Below are 14,580 nucleotides of genomic sequence, written 5' to 3' on the forward strand. Positions count from 1 at the left end.
CACCTTAGGCCTGCCCCAGGCACATGGTCCTGTGGATATTTAATAGGGGAGGGGGCGGGGACAAGGGGCAGTGGCCACAATGCACCCTCCCCTCCCCAGACTCCGTTGCGCTGGACTTGGTGGACACACACGATGCAGCAGCAGTGCGCACGTATGGACCCCAGAACCCAGCCACTGCTTGGCTCGGGTGTTCACTGTTCCTATACCACCACTGACACAGATGTGTGTGTGTGTGTGTGTCTGCAGCATCACCAGGCACACACACCCTCCCCCACCGGCCTGTGTGCATTCACGCTGGACAGATGCCCCTGACCAGGCTCATTAATCGGGACAAGCCACAGGTGAGCCTGGCTGTGAGGGACAGTCTGCTACCTGCCACCCCTAGAGGTAGAGCCAGCAGGAGGACACACCTAGCCTCTTGTCCCATGTATGCACGCTTCTCCCGCTAAGGGGAGAAACCCAGGAATACCCAGGACCAATTCTGGACGCATCTATCTTTCCTAAGGCACCTGAGATTTTCTTTCTTTCACTTCTGAGAGCAAGCCCCACTCTGGAAGGAGAGAGGGCTGGGACCCCCTTATAATGGGAAAGCCAGCCATCAGAGGGAGGCCCCTTCACTGGCTGTGTGCTTTTAGGAAAGTGGCTTGTCCTTTCTGGGCTCCCATTGGTGCACCCGTCCCGAGAGGCTAGGGGAACAGTGTCTGAGATGTCTTACTGTGCCCCCTGCGGTGCGTGTCTGTAAGAGCCATTCCGGAGGAGGTGGCAGGGGAGGGAAGACGGACGGGTGGAGAACGGGCCCCCCCAAGCCCTGTTTGGGAACAAGCTCCGTTCGAGCAAGGCAGGCAGGTGTGTAGCCCTCGGACGCCGCTCTGTCAGGCACCTCGTGTCTCTCAAAGTAGCTGCGGTTCCCCTTCCTTAGAAGGAAAGGGGGTGCACCGTCTGGAAGGGAGCCAGATGGCAGAAGGGACAAGGGTCGAGGGAGAGGCTGCAGTGGAGACAGCCGGCCCCGCCGCACGTAGCCGCACTTGCTGACCCTTTTCTGGAGCCCCTCTCTCAGGGGTGGCACGCTTGGCTATGGACTTGCAGAGGCCATCCCCTGCCCCTGGGCGGGATGGTTATTAACTCGTCTCCCAGAAGAGGCACCCCGACGGCCTGAGACGGTGGTGGGGTGGCCCGGCGCTGAGGCCTGGGGCATCTGGGGAGGACCGTGGGGCTGGGTGTAGCATTTGTGAGGAGAGAGGGCTGTCCTGCGGAGGATGGAGCCCAGGGTGGCCCCGGCTACAAGAGCAGGGGCATCCCTGAGGGCCCCTGCCTCCCCAGTCCTGCTGCTCTGCTCTCCTGTTTCAGAAGCCTTCCCTCCCTTCTGCTCTTGCCGCCCTGGCTGCTCGCTCCCTGGAGGACGGTCAGGAACCTGGGGCAGCTGTGTAGCATTAACCCCCAGCCCTGCGCTCTAAGTCCACTGTCCGTGTGAATCATTTGCTCGTTAATTTGCCATTGTTACCCAACATCTACAGAGACTGAGGCTTTATTCCTCTTCTAAGAGGATTTGAGAGTGTCTTAAACATTGTCCAACCTACAGGAGACACCCTTTGAGTTGACTCTCCTGCTTTCCCTTGAGAACCCGTTACGTGCAGACAGAGACCGCACCAGGTGCTGGGACTGTAAAGACCAAGAGCTCTGCCTGGAGTGAGTGCACCGTCTGGTGGGGAAAGCAAGCCGACACACTGTAGCCTACCGTGCTAAGACCTGTGATGGCCCAGGAGAGTGGGAGCGCAGATCTGGGCTGAGCTCAGACATGGGGTGGGGTTGGGGAAGCTTTCCTGGAGGGACCTCTGGGCTCAGTGTTTGGCTTCCAGCATCCTTGCCTCCTGGTCATCTGTGGGGCCTTTCAGCCTGGCCGCCCTGGCTTCAAGCCTCACCTCCAGAGAGTGTCGGGCCCTGCGAGCATGTCTAGACACCTGCCTCCATCAGTCAGCTGATCACACCTGGGCTCCAGAGAGACTGAGAACAACAACACGGAATTAACCACCACCGCCTCGTCCAGAAGAAGGATCTGAACATCGTGTGCGTCCGGCTTCTTTCTCAGGACGGGCTGTGTGCCCACTGCCTCATGTGCCGGGCCACGGGCTCGTGACTTCCACTTCGAGCCAGTTACTAACTGACAAACTGAGAGAGACTCTGTCCACGGCGGGGGCGGGGGTGGTGTCTTTGGGGACTTGGGCCGCCGACTAGCCGAACACGGTAGCCCCTCTGGTCTTCCTCTCAAGAGCTGAGTGTCGGGAGGGCAGGGAAGCTGCTGGCTGGTCTGCGCAGCATCACCCCAGTGCCTGGAAGGGGACCCGGCAGAGATGAGTGTGGGTGTCCTGTCCCCACCCTCACCCCAGGGCTGATCCCGATGCTGAGGCGGCCACAGCGGCCAGTGTGGCTTGGAAGCCCAAGCTGGGCAAAGCTGCTGCAGAAAGCCAATGCCGCTGGGGCTGGGATCCCGACTGCTTGGGGCATCAGGACCATCTCTACGTCGTGGACGGGAGGAGAAAGGCAAGAAGGGGCCTGTGCTCCTCCAGCTGTGCTCCTCCAGCTGTGCTCCTGGGGGTGTCCCAAGGTACACAACCCATCGACGGTGATTGCTCCTGAGTGTGTGCGGTCCTTGCCCCCCTCACCGCGGACCTCCAGTGCCTACACAGTGGGGTTCGGCATTCTTCAGGTCCCCGTACTCCTAACGGCCCTCCAGAGCCACCGGTGCCTCCTGAGTGGAGGGTGGGGGAAGCCGCCGGGGCCCGGGGCGCTACTGCCCCCACTTCTGGGGGGAAAGGAGGCTGCGCCCTGGGAAGGGCTGTCAATCCAGCTCTAATATTCACTACTTAAAAAAAGAGCCAAGGAAAAAAATATCCCACTCGCCCTGAATCTGAGAAAGGCCTCGTTAGGGAGGCAGGAACGGAGCTGTAATTATTCCTGCGCTCCTGGGCACCACTATAAATACCAGGCAAAGAGGCACCTCAAAAGGTCTGGATGGTTCCAGGGCCTTGGAGATCTCTGGGCTCCTTCCTGCCCCCCCCACCGGTGTCACCTTCCCTGGAGGGAGCCCTCCTGGGTGCCCCCCTTTTCCCCTGCAGGGCAGGGCCTGCCTTCCCCACCTGCTTGGGGAGACCCAGGCCTGAGCAGCCTTGCAAACATCCTCAGTCTTCGTGTGTACCTCTGCGAAATGGGGACACGGAGTCTCCTTGAGAAAGTGTATGCCAGGAAGTATCCAAGTCGGCCCGTGTTTTTAACAAAAGGTGGACAGTGGGCAGTTCGGTAGTCAATCTGGATGCAACAGCCTATGACACTCCCCCGATCCTCCAGAAATTCCCAAGGCCGCACATGGGTATATTTCCACAGGAAACAAAAGCCCTGAAGTCCCTCTAGGGGAGGTTGGGTGGGGGGCTGAGTTACTCATGGGCCTGCTCCTCTCTCGCATTCTGAGCACCCAGACTGGTGTCCTCGGCCTTCACCTATGTGCGGAGGACAGCCTGGAGCTTGGCAAAGGCGTGCCAGGACAAGGGGTGAGCTCACCGTCTCCGGCTGCAGCTGGGCCGTAACCTGCAGAGACAGCATGCTCGGTGCTTCCAGCAGAGCTGGAGCGCCCTGCCCCAACTTCAGGGTGTTGGCACAGGCTTGGGCATGAGCACCAAGGAGGCAGCAGTGGCACAGCTGTGCGTGGCTTCCCTATGGCAGGATGGGCTAGGACGGGCAGAGCTCCGGGTGGGTACCAGGGTGGCTGCGGTGACCCGAGAAAGCTCTTCTATGTGAACCAACCAGACACCCACACACCAACTGAATCTCTTTCCAGGGGTGATTCCACACCCCAGTTCCACAGCTGTGGGCACAGGAGTGGGGTCAGGGAAAAGCCTCGAGCTGCTGGGGTGCATACGACAGACCCCCCCCTTGGGGAAATGTCAGGTTGAGGACAGGCAGCTCCTTGTGAAGTCATATGAAATCTGGGAGCCCCTCTGATTCCTGAAGGGGACAGCTTCCCGACTTTGGGAGTGGGTGGCCACTTCTGCTTTGTCCTCGAGTGTCTGAAACACCCAGAAGGGCAGAGGAGTCAGTGCGGGAGCCCCTGTGAGGAAGAGGACTGGTAGAGGCCAGGATGGGAGGGAGCTGTCCTGGCTGTTGAGGCCACACTGGACATGTCCAGCAGAGGGCCCACTCACACTAGCCAGAGCCTCCCCTCTGCGGCCAGGCCTGGGAGGAGAGGGGCACTGGGGGTCCACCCCACCCATGGGCCACAGGACACTCGGCGGTGCTGAGGGGAAGCCAGGCCCGGTCCAGGCTGCCGGGGCCAGCACCCACCTTCCAGCCCCGCGGCACCCCTCCACGCCCACCAGTGCTGTCCCCCTGGTCCCAGCAGACTGCAGCAAAAGTAGAAATCCGCGTGCAAAGGGAGTTTATTTATCTGTTTAATTAAGAGGCGCTTGCCAGCCACATTCGGGTCCATCGCCGCACTTACAACCATGTCCCGGCAAAATTAAACATAATAAATATAGGAAGACTGAAAGCAAAGGGCACACTCGAGATATATGGGCAAAGCCAGAAGTTGCACAGGGTTGCAGTTATAAGCACATCTTTCTCTGGCAAGTTCCCCTCCCCTCGGGGCCTGTGAGCCGGAGGAAGGCTCTCAGAAAAGGGGTTGTGGGTGCTGTGCGACTGTGCGCTTTCCACTCAGCACTGCTGCCAAGCTTTATTTATTTTAAATGAGCCCCCAGGACTTCTCCCTTCTCCTCTTCTGGGGAGGGGGAGCGAGCTCATCACAGAGCAACAAGAACATCTGAAACCAGCCAGTGCTGAGCGGCTCTCGCTTGGGGCTTGGTGGGTAAGAGGCAGCAGCAGCTGCAGCCCTGGAAAGCTCTTTGCAGGCTCCTGCTGCATCTGGGCCATGAGCTCCTGGCAAGGAGGCGGAACGGGCCGAGAGAGCTCCGGAGAAACGGATCTGTGCTCGACGCTGCCGATTGTGGCCAAGCCACCGTTCAGGGTACTGGCCCCAGAATGCCACAGAAGGCGCAGGAGGAAGGGGATTTAGAATTCCTATTTCTATCTCTGACGTGAAGCCTTGAGGACCTGAAATGTTTGCTTAGATGTCCTGGGAATGAGCGTGTCCACGGGGAAAGCAAAAGACGGGGATTGGTTATCGTCACTGACCACCAACCACAACAATAGCTTTTATTTGCTCAGTGCTTTGCTGGCTTCCCTGAAACACCTTAACGTGTCTGTTTTCCTGGATCCTTACAAGGCGGCCAGGGAAGGATGAGGCCCACGTGGTACATGATGGCACTTGTAGGATCACAGAGGTGGCCCAAGGTCACCTAGCTAGTGGGAGGCCGAGTTTAGGCTGGAAACCAACGTTTCTGGCTGGCGGATTCACGCGAGGCTCTTGCCTCCCTCCTACAACTCTGCTTGGTTTGTGCCATTCCATGAACATCCCCGTCATTAGCCCTTGGCTCTCTCTCCTAACAGGATCAACCCCAAACCAAATCTGTTAACGTAATCGCCATTTGCAATAGCTTGGGCATTTACTAATCACACCACTGCTCGGTCTGTGTGGCAATTATCTCAAATTTCCTCTTTCTCATTAGGCAGGAGGTCGTGAGAACTCAGTAGGGTCGCTGAACCCTATGATCAAGCCAAAGAAAGAAGCTGCTGTTGGACGGAGGAAGACCTTCCATGGGGGTTCCTAGCTGATCTACCATGAGATGCTTCATTTCCTACGTATCCTCATCCCACACTCTGAGCCTGGCCCGCCTCCGGGAGGCAGAGAGAGGCGCAGGAAGGCTGGGTATTTGCGTGGGGGTGAAGATTCTAGCTCGGAGTGCCCACTCCTGGGATGCCCCTGGATGGCTGGGTCCCCAGGGCAGGGCTCCTGTTACGTTTATCACTGGCAGAGGCTGCGGGGCTGAGGAAAGCAGACAGAACCCACCACTCCACCGAGCCCACCCAGGCACGGCATCCCCACCCCCGCTTGCTGACCTTCAGCACCAGGGACAGCGCCAGCCCCTTGCTCTCAGCTCTCCCCGCTTCAGGGGCAGGCAGTGGGGCTGGACGAGAATTCGGGATCAGACTCTCCAGTCCTCCGCCTTCTAGCTGGCAGTCACTGCAGCCTTCAGGGACAGGCGCTGTCGTCGTTTTATTTTAAATTTTTTTTTTTCTTGAAGCACTCCACGGAGGGAGACCCTGACATCTCTCTGGGGAGCCCATCCAGATTTTTATCACCCTGACTGTCAAGAGATTCTGCCTTGTGTCTCACACAAGCCTTTCCACTTTAATTTTTTTCAAAGGGGAAAAGCCTCGAAGGAGGGCCAAGGGGGAGCTCGGACCCGCTGCCGAAGCCACTGTCCCCTCCTCTGACTCCCGAGAGAGGCAGCGGGTCACCCAGCAGAGCCTGCAGAAGAAGGCCGTGCGCTCCAGGGGAGGGACAAATGGTAGCTCCGTGTGCCTCAGGTGTGGGGAAGGGAGGACCGTGCCTGCGACATGGGCGGCCGTTTGGGGATCTCCCGTGGCTGTGACCGGCATGAGTTTGTGTCAAGTTCCGTCAGGACTGAATTGAGGAAACGTGGCACGCAGGGCTCCTAAGTAGACAGCCACAGGAAGGGGGTCAAGGTTTGTTCTTACGTCCACTCGTGGTGGGGGCTGAGCTGCTCAGAGGAGAGGCAGGGAGAGGCCAGCCTTGTGTTTCCTGCCTCTTTCTAAAGCCAGCAACTGAAAGGTCGGCCTCTTCACTTCGCCATCAGTTAAAATCAATCTTACTTACCAGAGAGCCACTGCCCCTTCCTTCCGCCTAGGTGAGAGGCTGCAGCGCAGCCCTGAAGAGAAGGAGTCGCCTGAGCCCAAGGACTTTGAAAGTCAGGTCCTCCACTCGGAGCGAGTCTGAAAGACTCAGCCCAGCATCTGCCTCTAGCCCCAGCCCTAGCACTCAGCTAGTTAAGAAAAAAACAGCCTCAAGCTTCAGGAAGCAGAATGCAAGGGGGCTGGCATTCCACTCTCCTTCTGCCCCTTTGTGCCCCTTAAAGCCAAAGCATCAGCTCATTAAAAGCTCATTAGGAGCCCGAGGCAGCAAAGGCCCAGAGAGGCAGCGTTGTCCTGGCAAAGCGCACGGCCCAGGGGAGGCGGGTGCACTGTGTCAGGCGGCCAGTGCCAAGCTGCAGACAGGAGCTGAGTGATGGGGTGGTGGGAGGTGGGGCGGGGGTGGCGGCTGGGAGGTTTCTCACCCGGAAGCCTCATGGGAGCCGAGCCTGTCCCAGGACTCACAGGGACGAGGACAGGCTGGTCTGCCAGGAAGCAAAGGAATAGATATTTCCCCGCAGACCCTCTTCCCCACACCCCCAGCACGAAAGGGGCCCAATATGGGGTCCTTTCTCAGGCGTTGAGAGCAGGGAGCCAAGGCAGGGAAGAGGGAAGGGTAGGCAGGACCCTGGCTAGTGTCAGCCATGGCCAGCATCTCCAAAGGTGCCCGAGAAGTTGTATGAATTGCTGCTCACTGTGACTACAGTGCAGCAGAGAAAGGGCCAGTGGATGCTGCTTGTTTCACTAGACTCTCTAGAGGGTGCCAAGAGCAGGGGCAACGGGGCGTCTCTGGTGGGGCTATGGAGGTCTTAGGCGGGAGCCTATTCTGGGGCGCCCACCCCTGCGGGCATCCATCCTTCTGCTCCCTGTCACACCTGGGGGGAAAGCCCTCCTCGTTCCTGATCTACTCTGGCATTGGGGTCCAGCACTGTTTGGCATCAACACCACCCTCCAGTTCCAAGACACACGGTTTCTGAGAATTCACTGGCAAGGAGGTTTGGGGAAAGCTGGCAGCGGGCGGAGGGCCTGTGCTGTCTTAGCAGCTCCCAGGCTTTCCTCCCGCTGAGAGTTGCTGCATTAGGATAGGGGGAGCCGTCTGTGCCTTTTCTTACTTCCCTAGGATGCTGTGACTTTTGATTCTTGCTTGATTAATATACAGCCAACAGAGACTGTATTTAAGGCAGCTTTAATTCTCTCAGGTCACCAAACTCAGGGGCAGCAAAGCTGCAAGGAGCCAGCCCTGCAATAGATCAAACACTGGGACCTTCAAATCGCTCCGTGGCCCAATTTCTCACCGCTGCTGCTGCCTGATAACCCTCCCAGCCTGGAGCCAGTATCCCTCTTTTCTAAGAGCGGGCACGGGGACCGGGCTCGGCAAGTGGGAAGGAGAGCGGAAGGACTGCAGCACCAGGGACAGCTCCGGCCAGCCCAGGGTGTCCAGCCCTCCTGCTTGCCTTTCCAAGCCAAGGCACCAATGGGTGCAAATGACCTCCGTGTTTTGCTGGAGGTGGCTAGGGGCACCCTGCCGATGGCACCTCTCATGGAAACATCCTCCCCGGCAGATGAGACACCTCTGAGACCCTGCGTGTTCTCATGGGCTTGGTCTATCTTTAGGCTCTCTCGTTCTCTGGCCCCCTGAGACCCCCACGCCGAGGAGAAGCCCGCTGCTCCTAGTGAGGACCAGCTGGCCAGTCCCCTTGCAGGTCCCTGGTGCCCGTGGCTTCTGCAGGGCCCCACAGTTTCCTTTCTGGCTCAACCTCATCCCCTTACAACTTGCCTCATTAGCATCTCCTGAAAGGCAGCCTAATTTCTCTGCTTAGCACCTGGGTCTTCACTTGCTTGGTGGGGGGGCGGCGGAGGAGGTTGCGGGGGGGAGGATGCCTGTGTAACCGCCATTTCCTTCATTCCTCCAAAGCATCTTTTATAGACCTGGTCCGTGTTGCCATTCGGGGAGGCACCGTGGAGCAGTACAATGCGGGAAGATTACACGCGGAAGCCGGGCTTGTAAATTACCTCCCAGTGGGGGCAGGGAATGCGCCTGTGAGCGGAGAACCCCGTGTGCAAAGCCATTCTCATTTAAGAGCAGGATCTTCCCGGATCAGACCCTGATCAATCCTGCTGCCACCCACATGCCGTGTATCAGGGAGAAACGTTTGCATGGAAGTTGAAAGAGCCCCAGCCTCACTTCCTCACGCTCCTCACCACCACCGTTCCCGTAGGGGTCTCCTCTGGACCTGGCCCCCGCTGGATTTATTCCCCCCACTCTGCCGCTATCCACTTAAAAATATCGCCTATAGATTTTCAAATTATTGTTACACTTTCTAAGAGAAGGATGCGGTGGTTAAAAATTAACAGTAAATTTATAGGAATTCTATATGGCAATTACAGAATTATAATGAAGTGGCTGCCACTTGGCCGAGTGTGGGTAATTGGAAATCCACGCTGGGAGACTAGAATCTTTACTGTATTGGAATTGTATTTTTGAGAGTAAATGCCGTGGAGAGGGTCAGTGGAGGCTTGAGCTGGCCGGGTTCTTCTCGGGAGGACGGGGGAGATGGTTCACGGTCTGTCCGGAGGGAGTTTAGAAGGAGAGTCACTTAAGCAGGCACACGGACGGTGGCCAGACAGCAGTGGGATAAGTAGGTGCTCTGGGTGGGGGTGGGCAGCCCTGATGCCTGCCAGCCTGGTCTGGGGAAGGCGGGAGAGACTACGAAGGAGAGACTGTCCTCACCATCGTCATCGCCAGCAGAGCAGAAGGGATCCCTGAGATGGATACAGAAGGCAGCACTGGAAAAAATCTGGTGTGATTCCTATGTGGTGGATCAATTCTCCTTGTAAAAAAAAAATGGTAAGAGAAAAATCAGAGAGATCACTTTCTCAAGACACCAACTTTGTCCGGCTCAGCCCCATTCCCACACCTGCTGGGGCAGAAATGGATGTGAGCTACTTTCTCCTCTTTAGGATCCCAGGCACCAGATGGCCCAAGGGGGCTTCTAATAACGAAACTCCAGTCCTGAGGAAGGGACTTCCACCAGGAATTTGGGTGCGGATCGCCTCCGGGTCCTTGTCCAACACAGGAGCCCTGAGCTCCCATGAGTGCAAAACACAAGCGGGATTTCAAAGACTTGGTACAACAGAAAAGACTGAAAAATAATTGGTGTATCTGATTACTCACTGAAACAGCAATATCTTCGATATGCCAAGTGAAATAAAGTATATTGTCAAAATGAATCTCACCGGTTTCTTTTCACTTTTTGAATGTGGGTATTGGCGGAGAACACAGGGCCCCCTGTGGTTTGCACTGTATTTGCAGCACACAGCACTGGTCTCGAGAACAGGGGTGGGGGCACTGGGGTTTGCAAAAGGAACAGCGAGTTGGGTCTCCTCTTGGGGTGTGGCCCAGAAAACCCAAGTCCGTGTTGGCAGGAAGCACGCAACTGAATTGATTCCTCTGCCCCAAACACAGATGTCCAGCGATGGGGTTCGCCCCATTTAAGCCCTCCGTTTGCTCTGTCCTGACGTCTGGGACCAGGATCATTGTTACTCCCAGCACAGGGGCCCCACGAGCCTAGAAGCCAACGGTGGCTTTCCTTCTTGGTCTCCCTCCCACCCAGGACGGGACAAGGAAATGAGCAATCCATGCACTGCTCAGCTTTGGGGCTTAGCTCATGGCTGCCACTGCTGCCTCCCGACCCGCACTGGGGGACAGAGTCCCAGCAGCTCCCACGCTGCGCACCTTGCCTGCATTCGGCTTCTGGGTGAGTGTATTGATTTTCCTCTCTCGTGTGGAATGAGAGGACTTGGAAATTCCATTCCAGGGATACAGGGCATGGCAATAATTATCGTCATCATCCTAGTTTGGGACAGATCAGCCCCCAGGCACCCAGAACACCCTCAGCCTCATCCTACACCCGAGCCCCCACAAAGGGCAGGAAGGAGGTGGCAGGAGGGTGTATCTCATTCTCTCTATTTCATCGGATAGAGAAGAAACAGAGCCCTTCTCTTGAGACAGAGAGTAGGGTGTGTCCCAGGGTGGAGAGCTGCCCCCTTCCCCTCAAGGAGCAGAAGCAGAGCTGAGCTTGTAGGAAAGCAGCCATCCCCACCACCTGCCTTCCACCATACACGCAGCCTCAGCCCTTCTGGAGCCCTCCACCAGCAGGAGGGCGTGCACACTCCGGCTTGGGAGCCAGCCACCCCACCTGGGGGCAAGCCCACTTCTGCCCTGACCAGCCATGTGACTCAGAGCCAAGGGGCTCCACATCTTGAGTTTTGCTTCCTGCGTCTATAAGATGGGACAGCGCTATCTCCCTCAAAGGCTGTGGGGCTTTAAAGGCATTCCGTACCCGAAGGAGCTGGCGCACAGTAGGTGCTCAGTAAATCATGCTCACTAATTCAACAGATATCTACTGAGTGCCTCCAAAGCCCGGGCTTTGCTCTCTCTGCAGTGGCCAGATGAGCTTCCTCTCTCTCTACCTAGACGGGCCGAGTTTGCTCCCATCATCTCCCAGGCCTCGGTGGGGAAAGAAGGGGGATCTCACAATTATCTATGCAAATGGAGCGGAGCTTCCCCTGATACTTCAGAGCAGAGTCCGCGAATGTTCTTATTTGAATTTGGAATGCACTAAGCTTATTTTTGCGTTGGATTTACCTTCCTAATTACTGTTTGTTCTGGCTTATGCTCAGACTTGTTTGCATTCCCGGAACCCACCCTGGCTGGTGGTGAGGGGCGCGCCCTAGAAACACGGGGGCCGCAGACCACCCCCTGGGGAGGACAGACATGTGCTGGGAATGAGGCGGTGGCCGCCAGGGCTCCCTCCTGGTATCTGCTCGGCCCCGGCGGAGGGTGGGAGACATTTTAATTTCTGCTTCAAGCCTTCTGTCTATGTCGGTGGTGGGGCATAAGCGGGCCATGGGGGCCACACTGGAGCCCATGAGCTGTGCTTTCTCTCTCGCAGAGGCGGACGCAGAGATGAGGCATGCACCCGTGTGCAGCCCTCCCTTGGAGGGCTGTCCACGCTTTGTTCTCTGTCTCCCCCTGGGCTTATCTCTCTGTGTCTCTCCCTCTGTCTTTCTGTCTTCGTGTGTGTTTCTCCTTCACCCCCCACGCCTTCCTCCACTGGTGCTATTTCGAGCTCTTCTCCCCAGGGCAAACCAGGAAATAGATATCTCTTTCAATAGACATATCTTCCATGCAGCGGGGCAGGGACACCTGTCTTCCCTCTGGAACTGTGAGTTTTGGTGGCCAAGGCAGTTGTATCCAACTGAACACGCCTCTTTATGGCCACTCTATGTCCCTTTGCAAAGCAGGGGGAAGCAGAAGACACAATGAACCTATCTTTCTGTCCCTTCTCTTCCCCATCCTTGCCTCCCAACAAAGAGATCTCTGTGTATGGGGAGAGCGCGCCTTGACCCTTCACAAGGCAACCAAGACAACATGTACTCGTGACTCGGGTACGTGCTTCTGACTTCCCAGCATGCTAAGTGATTTTGCCACTCGGGGGCCTTGCTCTGTGTCAGGAGAGTGTGGGGGGAGCTGTCCTCGGGGAGCATCACGGGTGGCACATCTGGTCATTCTCTGTGCTCGACCAGACCAGAAGGCAAGCTCCCTATGTGGCCACTGCTTCCTGGGAGTTCTGCCCCGTCCATGCCCCGCCTCCTCTCCATCCACACAGCTGTACTGGGGGGAGGTTGCCTCGGATGTCCTTCTGGCTCTCAGGGGCTCCAGCGCCACGGCCACCGTGACATTTGTGTCCTGCACTCCAGCCCATGAAGCTCATTCATGTATGTCCCCTCAACGCGCCCCAAGCAACCCTGTGAGATGGACAGTTTCAGCAAAGGCAACTGAGGCCCAGAGAGGCTAAGCCCCGCCCCACAACCTGCGGCCTGTTGTCCAGCCCTCCGGTCACTCTGGTATGGTTTTTAGGGAGGCCAGCAGCCCCCTCCATGCCTCTGAGCTATATGCAACCTCATTTTCTACCACTGTCCAGGGTTGGGATACAAACCCTGAGCAAAGACGCTGAGCACAGGAAGTGAAAGCCGCCTGCAGCTCGGCTGGGGACCGGGAACAAGAGCTCATCCCAGGGGCAGGAGGACACCGGGCCCCTTGGTGTGAGACCCCATGGAGAGGGTGCGATGGTGGTAACAGCCCAGGGGACGGGAAGACGTGCTGTAGGTCTGACCGGCTCACTCTGTCTTCTTCTCTGAAGGAACAGGCAGGGTGGCCAGTGGCTGTTGAAGAAGGAAGCTCGTGATCACTGCTGCAGTCAAGCACCAGCCCCTGGGGCGGGGGACGCTCTCTCCTCTGCAAACTGGTGTGAAGCAGGCCACGCCCCTCGGAGGGGGGTCACACCTGCTGTGTCACTGGGACAGGTCCCTCCTGTAGCTTTCTGAGTCTGTCCCCTGCCCCAGCAAGGGCGGGCATCAGAATCAGAGCAAGAGTGCGCCTGGGGGCCCCTCCTCGCTGAGCTACAGGCTTGTCCTCTCCGGAGAGGGAAACTAGCCTGGGTGAGTCAAGGGAGAGGTGAAGGCGAGGCATCGGGAGTGTCTGAGCCCAGCGCCGACTCTGAGACCAGTGGTCTTTGGGCGGGAGCAGGTGACGCGGGACAGCCTGGTTGAGTCCCAGTTCTGAAAGTAAGCAGACGCTCCTCACAAGTCTCCAAAGCCTCGATTAAAATGCAATAAATGAAGCTCAGGGTCTTCTATCGCACTAGCACATTTCAAGGGGTCAGAGGTCACATGTGGCTTGTGGCCACTGTACCGAACGCAGATATCAAACATTTCCACCGTTCTAGAAAGGTCTACTGGACAGTCCGGCTCTAAAGCTTTCCAAGTCTCTCTCCTTATCTGTAAAATGGGCAGAAAAGTACCCTAACTATTGCCCGAGGCTCAGTGAGATGGCCAATAGCCAAAGCATAGCGTGTCGTAAAGAGAGCAGCCTCGTGGTTTGGGCTCAAGCTGTCAGTCTGTGGGAAATGGGCAGAGGCAGTGGAGGCCCCCGGAGAGTGGCAAGCCCACAGGCAGGACACATGCTCTCCGCCATGGCCTACTCCAATGGGTCAAAAGATGAGGTTCTGTGGGAAACCCAAAGCCCCCTTATCAATCAGCAGGTATGTTGGTCAGCTGCGTCGCTGAGGCTGCCCCCAGCCTAGGAATGAATATAAGAAAACTAAGAGCCACTGTCACAGATGGAGACACAACAGGGCGTGGGGCGTAAGCAGCAGGGGTTGCTTCAGCAGAAAGCCAAGAGGGGCAGAGGTGTGCCCAGGAGGTTGGTGGTGAGGGGGCCGAGCCCTGGGGCTCCACACCATCTGGCTCTTGTAGTCCGGGAAAGGGGGCAGTGAACTGGACCAGGAGGTTGCACGGGGCATGTCCACAGGGAGTTGCTGAAGCCAAGAAAGCTTTGCTGGGCTGGCAAAAACCCATATAGCATCTCAACGATAAAAAAAACCTAAAGGGTTTTGCACAGAGAACACGTTGTTAGAGGAAGGGGACAAAACCCCAAAAAACTGACGTGGAGAAGGGGTCTGAGCCCCAAGCCCCTGCTTTAGGCAGAGACAAGATGCAGAGGCCACGTGGGGGAGGCCGAAGCCGATGGAGCCCACGCATCCTTGGGCGTCTCTGGAAGTGGGCAGCTGGGCCAGCCACGTCCCAGGTCCCGCAGGATGAGCCCACCCCAGCCTCCAGGTCTGCACTGCTTTCAGCTGCTTCTTCGTCCATCCCACACACCTCTATTCTTCCTAAGACCCCGCTTCTCTCTTCCAGCCT

The 14,580-nt window shown here is 57.3% G+C and overlaps 1 protein-coding gene across 7 annotated transcripts in view; it reads right to left on the reverse strand.

The window, feature by feature from the left end:
• RBFOX3 (RNA binding fox-1 homolog 3) overlaps positions 1-14,580 on the reverse strand; it is a 397,113-nt gene that overhangs the window by 77,813 nt on the left and 304,720 nt on the right. The window lies entirely within an intron of this gene.

This window comes from Mustela erminea, chromosome 18, assembly GCF_009829155.1.
Source record: "Mustela erminea isolate mMusErm1 chromosome 18, mMusErm1.Pri, whole genome shotgun sequence".
NCBI lineage: Eukaryota > Metazoa > Chordata > Mammalia > Carnivora > Mustelidae > Mustela > Mustela erminea.